Genomic DNA, 7,637 nt, shown 5'->3' with positions numbered 1-7,637 from the left:
TTCTGACATTCAGTTTGGAGTTCAGGGGATTGTCTTGACCAGGACCACACCCCTAAATGCATTGAAGCAACTGCCATGTGATTGGTTGATTAGATAATCGCATTAATGAGAAATTGAACAGGTGTATAATAATCCTTTAGGTGAGTGTATATGCAGCCTTGGTGAGCAGAAGAGACTTCTTTCAAATTTTTTTAAAACATCTCAGCAACCCCAATCTTTTGAATGGTAGTGTACTTGCAGATTTGGAGCCTTGTAGCAGAATGTTTGCCCTGTCAGAGTAGAACACCGGTGAGTCGACTTAAGCTCAGACACTGCGGGTTTTTTCTTTGGTCATACTTGATTAGATGATCTCACAGTTCAGCTCCAGCATTCAGTAATGATTGTTCACATGCTAGAAATCACCAAAAACCTAATAAATGTGGCTACAACACTAAAGCACACATGTGCATAAATACCATCCCTCATGGAATATCATGTCAATAACATAGAACTTCATATGCCTGAATCTCTACTTCTCATCAATAACATTCTACATTGACCTTCAGAAAAATTCTGAAAAGACTTCAGAGATCTCCTCTTACCTCCCCAACGCCTTATAAGAGATTCACCGTGTCGCCTACAGAGGGTCACAACCCAGCACTATTTTTTTGCCCCCATTTTTAGTTTCATTTTTATCTGAAGCAAACCGTTGTCTCACAATTATGTATATATATATATATATATATATATACTACCGTTCAAAAGTTTGTGGTCAGTGAGATGTTTTAATGATTTTGAAAGGCGTCTTTTATGCTCACCAAGGCTGCTGTAAAAACTGTAATTGTAGTAATGTTTTTTTATGCATCCTTGCTAAATAAATGTTTTTTTTTTTTCTCTCTTAAGTCATACTGACCCCAAACTTTTGAACGGTTGTGTAAGATTTTATACCTTCAAGACTACTGGAGCTTTGTGCTAATTTAGCGATGATATATCATCTTTTTGTATTTAAGGTTTGTTTTGTAATGTAATAATGGCAGGTCCAGCAATGACATGAGTTAATGTTAAGAAGCTTCCCCCCCACCCTCCCCCCATGTCTTTTCTTAAGGGAAGCAGAACTCAGGGATTGTATAAAGGTTAATGAGAGAGATAAGCAGTTGACATGGATTTCTTTGTTAAAGGGATACTCCACCAGTTTTTCTTATTAAACTATGTTATTCCCTTAACTAAGACGAGTTGATACATACCTCTCTCGTCTCAGTGCGTGCACTATATCGCTCTGTATTGCCGCAAAACTATGTTAGCACTTAGCTTAGCCCATGCATTAAATATGGGCCAAGCAGAGAAGCGACCAAACACTTCCACGTTTTCCCTATGTAAACACAGTTACTCGAGTAGTGTAACTTGACCTGGGCTGGTGACACAAAATAAACCGTTGCGCTTTTCTAAGCGTTTAAAATTGATGACTATATTGTATGGCGGAATACCATAACAAGTGCTTTTGAGCACTTCGACTTGGCGCAATAATATCTTCATTCGTGAAAAGTCCTCTTACCGGCTCCCGCTTCCTCTCCCCCTCCCTCTGACATTTCCGTCATTACAACCAACGTGACATGCGCCGGTAGTAGTAGTTCGAGCGGAGTTGACGAAGTAACAGGTTGTTGGAAGCTAGTTAGCATTCTAAACAGCACAGGCTCTCAATTTCGGTCGGCATCTGTTCGCAACAGTCACACTTGCACCACCAATTGCTGTTTGCCCGTGGTCTTTCGCCAGCTCCGGTCTGTTCTGGATCATATCTTTCTTGCCTCTCACGGTCCATAAGAGCTAATTCCTCCTCCGTGTACTCTGGTTCAAACAGATATGGCTCTGGGTCTTCTACAAAGAAGTCATAATCATCTACAAAGTCCGCCATTGCAAATGATCTGCAGTTTGCAAATGATCTGCAGTTTTCTAATAGCACAGGTAGTAAAAGTCACGTTGGTTGTATTGACGGAAATGTCAGAGGGAGGGGGAGAGGAAGCGGGAGCCGGTAAGAGGACTTTTCACGAGTGAAGATATTATTGCGCCAAGTCGAAGTGCTCAAAAGCACTTGTTATGGTATTCCGCCATACAATATAGTCATCAATTTTAAACGCTTAGAAAAGCGCAACGGTTTATTTTGTGTCACCAGCCCAGGTCAAGTTACACTACTCGAGTAACTGTGTTTACATAGGGAAAACGTGGAAGTGTTTGGTCGCTTCTCTGCTTGGCCCATATTTAATGCATGGGCTAAGCTAAGTGCTAACATAGTTTTGCGGCAATACAGAGCGATATAGTGCACGCACTGAGACGAGAGAGGTATGTATCAACTCGTCTTAGTTAAGGGAATAACATAGTTTAATAAGAAAAACTGGTGGAGTATCCCTTTAAGCTGTAGTCTGAAGTTCTGAAGCCACCAGGACATCACAGAGTCATCGGAAAATGACTCAATCTCACATTTGTGTCTGAGCTCCCACCAGTTAGTGTCTTTGTTTTTAAATTTCATTTGCATTCATGCATTTAGCACTTGAGGGACTTGTTTGCCAGTAAGATGACGTCACTGCCTTTTCCATGAATGTATGTCCTTGTTTTCAAATGTAGTGCCACACACACTGTGCAAGTCATACTTGCTGCTTTAGCACACTTGGTCCTGGTCCAAGCTTGGAAATAAGAACTAATCGAACTAAAAAGCTGGTCCCATCTTTGAAGGGTCAGTATGTTCCTTCATCTCATTCTCTCTGCTGGCCGACTGCCTGTTATTTCACACATCTCCTCCATCCTCCATGCTCAAACTGGAGGATCTCTGATCACAGAGGTTCAAGAATGTGCCATTTCAGAGATTGACCGATTTTATACAGTTGCAAATGATGTTTTATTACAATGTGAAACATTTAGATTCAGTGCCATTAGAGAAGTCGTGTATTTTCTGGGTTCAATTAAATGGCTTTAAAAAAGTACTTCTAAAATACTTTACTTGCTTGCAGTTTCTGAGACTATTTCTTTGACATTTTTTTAAAGTGTCCTTTACGTCCTCCTGAATAATTCAAATAAAATTCAATGGAAGAGATCAATCAGCAGATGCAGCCACAGTAAAGGCTTTGGGGTTATTCGGCCAGCAGCTTGAAACCTATAGACCAGTGGTTCTCAAACTTTTTGACTCAGAGGCCAACCACACAACATTTGAAGACCCTCATTTTAATAGCAAAAAGTAGCGGTCTTGAAATATTTAATTAATCAAGATTAAGTTTGTGTTTCCACAAGTTTCAAGAACTGTTTGAACTTTAATATCAACAATGTGTATTAAAGGAAAATAATTATTATTTTGATTTTGTGTGTGTGTTTAGCATTTTAATTAAGTTATATTAATATAATTAACTTAAACATTTTTAAGTCAGCCCCCTTGGAAGTTTACTGGGGGGCCTGTGTTTGAGAACCACTGCCCTGGAATGACTTCTCTCTTCTTTTTTTCATCTTGCCTTTTGTAAATATATTTAACATTTACATTTTTCCCCCTTCCAAACTGGTTGTGTATGTGTGGTAATGGTCAAGGTGGCTACATGTTTGGTTTTGATGAATTTCATTTCCTGGATGGATGAAAAGTACTTTGTGTTTACTTGTACCTTGCATTAAACGCACATTTCTTCATTAGATATCGACTTATTTATGTGTTATCTGGATAGAGTCATTCATAAACATAATCTTCCCTGAAGAACACAATTAGCCCTTTAGCATATATAGACCAGGGGCCATATTACAGAAACTTCCTGTCAGAAGTTAAGATCCTAACCCTCACTATAGTCACTAAACAGATTCTAGAGTTTGTATGTTTCTGTAATATACTGTAAGCTGTGTCTCAATGTTGCGCCCTACGGAGGTCGCATTTGCCGGCCGCATACGTCATGGATTTCGGAAAAGTAATAATCATAAAATGGACTGTTATTTCTTGTGCAGCATAAATTATTGTAATTGCTTTCTTTGCAATATAATGGAGGCAGCTGAAATTCTTCAATTATGAAACGAGGCAGCCTCAATGACATAAATCCGACAAATACGACCTTCGAAATGAGACCGCATTTCTTTACTCATACATACGCAGAGTAACAATTACTAGCAACCTTTTTTAGAATTAAATTTAATGTGCTAATATTGTTATTGATAAACACCTTTTAACATTTTTACAAAACAAGTATATCAGCATACATAGTGCATACAATATGAAACATATATGCTTAATACATACGTTTCACACTTTACTAATGTCAGGAATGTGATCTCACAATGAATCCCTGATGTATTTGAAATTGTAATATTTACATTAAGATTTCACTGTACTGTGCTTTTCATTGTGCCTTCGCCGCTGTGGGCAGTGAGAGCATGAACACTGCTAGTCTTGGCAGACATCACTGAGCTGGACACATGGAAAGAGACCAGCACTTCATACAGGGTATGATCGTGTGTCTTGAAAGATCTGACCTGAAGAGGGCACTCAAGTGAAAAAACCCTCTAAACAACTCCATCAGTTCCAAAAAATCTGTTCGACAGACTTCAATTTGGTGGTCAGTTTCAAATGAAGACATGGATATCGTCACTGTTGCATATAAGAGACAATCCTAGATCTCCTTTTGGATAACAGTTGAAAGTGTCTGCCTAGCAGGATTTTTTTAAAATGTAAAGCACCTTTTATGTAAATAACGTTATTCAAGATGAATGAACTTGGAACATCTCATGGTTCCTATCATCAGCATAAGGCTAAAAGACTGGCAGTGCTAATGAGTGCTGGGGTAGAGCCTCTGTTAAACAGTGGCAGGAGATTGTTGCTTATTCAGGAAGCATGGCAATACATTTAGCGTGCAATATGCTAAAAATAGGCAACTACATTAAAGTGCCCAGACCAGTGGCGGTTCTAGAGGGGGGGCCAGGGGGGCCAGTGCCCCTGTGACAAAAAGCTTGGCCCCCCTTGTGGCCCCCCTAAATGTGGAGTTTGAAATAATTTTTACAAAACTGTTTTTTGCTATCGTTGTATGCGTATTATTTTTTTTTTTTTCTATCTTTGTGGATTTGCATTTTCACGTGACAATTCGCATCACATTCGCGGGAATCGCGGCAGAATAACGCCTGTCTCCTGCATGCGAGAGAGGAGAGAAGAAAGTTGGTAAATGTCAGTTCAGTTGTAAGTTCATTCTTTATGTGCGTATGGGGTGTGCGATGTGTATTGTCTATTATGATATTTTAATCATTGTTTTAACTACCATAAAACTTTAAATAATAGCCCGGGCTTTTATTTTCCCAAATCGTCGAACTGCACCGGCTTGTATTTGAGACAGGCGTCTATATGAGACAGGCCTTTATAATTTAGTGTTGAGATGTTGTTCATTGAGATGTTGTTCCTAGAGTCTCTAATCTCTAAAAATCTCCAAATGCTCCACGTGAAACTGCGGTCTTCCGACCTTTTACTATCGTGTCAATTGATTTTGATTAATATGCGCGAGGGAGAGAGAGCATTGAGCAAGACAGCGCTCGTGTTGAAGACGTGAGTGCGCGCGCGCGGCCGGGGCTCTCTCTCTCTCTCTCTCTCTCTCTCTCTCTCTGCTCGTTATGCACTGTCAAGCGCAGCAAGCGGACGCTCTGACGGGTTTTAGAAGATAAAATACAACCCGAAACTAAAAAACAGACCCGGCTTCTATTTGAGACCGGCCTTTATTTACCCAAACCTGCAGCCACACCAGGCGTGTAAAAGAGACAGGCGTCTATTCGGGACTCGGCTATTATTTGAAGTTTTACGGTATGTACGAGGTACTGTGAGCTGACATAGCATTTGTCTATCGTCCTTTCACTGCTGTGTGCAGTTCATAGGTAGGCTATGTCCCCAAATTAGTTTTTGTCTTATTTATATCATATTATGTTCTTATATTATAATATCACATCAGCAAGAGTGCCGTTTTCCCGTGCACAATTGCAACTGTGATATTTATGTTATACAACAGTTAAATTAACAATAAGTTAACATTGGGAGTTACTTTTTAGACACAATATTGTCATTATTGTTTGTTTTCCCTTTATTTCGCCGACTAGAATTTCATAATGAAACGTGAGTCTCAATGCAACACAGCGATGATTTCTTGACTGAAATACGCGTTTTGAACGAATCACTCGCTTCTTTCCCGAATAAATCAGCCGTTTGAACAAATCGGTTGAATGAATGAATCCCTCTTACAGGGACTTGCCGCCGCATACTGGCGGTTTTAGTTTCATATTTAAAGTATCCTTTAATTCAACTTTAAAATTAGAAATAATTTCATATTTAAATATTGATTTGAAAGAAATCTCATAGCTTTATTTATGCAATTGTAAATGGAGTGTAAATATATTAATGCCACTTCTGTGTCACCTCTGCACTGCAAAGATGGATTTTGATTGAATTAATTAATTTGACTGGTAACAGTGGTAGGCCTACTGCATAATTATTGTATAATTAAGTATTATTGTATAAATAAGTATAATTACTGTATAATTTGAATGTTAGTATTTGACATAAAAGGTGATGCATAACTCTAAATAAGTTTAGAAAAAATGTCCATATATAGGTGAAAATGCCCCTGGAAATCAATTTAAGGTGGCAAATATTGCCCCTTAATTAAAAAATGTATTTCTGTCACTGCTGTGAACTGACCACTGCATAGAATATGAAAAATATGAATATCTTCGTGAGTCAGCTGTCAACAACAGGCCTAAACCAGCCATGGCACCAGCACAAAAACACAATCAGCAAAATATTATCTAATTATTAACAAAATGTTGAAAATATTGAAATATATTTTTGTCAATATTGCACACCCCTAATGTACGTATTAATTTTGATTTCTTTAGGTCTTAAAAAGCCTTAAATTGGACTTTAAAAAGTGTGCAGGAACCCTGTAAACGGTTAGACATATCAAGTCAGTTATTTTCAGTAAATTAATTAATAAGCTTCTTGGTCCCCATTGCTTTTGCTCTATAGTTCTCAAAATGAAGAGAAAGAAGGACATCATGTCTATTACAGTTACTGTGACTAATACTGAATATGTAATGCAAATGTAAAAATATAATGGAAATGCAAATACATTGTTGAATGATTATAAACACGGTATTTTGCCTGTTAATGCCTGCAGCAGTGCAGAAAATGATATGACAACAATAAGGTCTAAATGTAACTGGCCCCTCTAACAGTACAACTGGCCCCAGCTTGGCCCCCCCAGTTGAAATGGGCTAGAACCGCCACTGGCCCAGACTATTCTTGCATAGACAGTTGAGCGAAGCTTGACATTATTACGTTGTTTTGTTTTTTTGTGCTTGAGGGAGTAAGTAATTATTAAGAGAACTAGAGGTCAAGGCCTAATCCTCTAGATAGTTCAGACTTACAGATGGAGTTTAGATTTCAGAAGACTGGGTTAAGAGGTAAACAGGCTTCGACAAGTCCCCTTCACTCACTTACAGGGGAATACTAATAAAAAGTCTACTTAAAGTAAAGATAAAACCTCAAATACAGAGAGAGATCCTGTAAGGCACATGAGAATACACCAACAGTTCTCAAAAAATGAACAACTCCCAGAGAAAACGTGATAACGACATAGGAATTCACCTCCGACAGGACAGGAGGATGAACA

Source organism: Rhinichthys klamathensis, unplaced genomic scaffold, assembly GCF_029890125.1.
Source record: "Rhinichthys klamathensis goyatoka isolate OS25496 unplaced genomic scaffold, OSU_Roscu_1.1 h1tg000378l_1, whole genome shotgun sequence".
Lineage (NCBI taxonomy): Eukaryota > Metazoa > Chordata > Actinopteri > Cypriniformes > Leuciscidae > Rhinichthys > Rhinichthys klamathensis.
The sequence above is the reverse complement of the archived record's forward strand: the minus strand, read 5'-3'. Positions refer to the sequence as shown.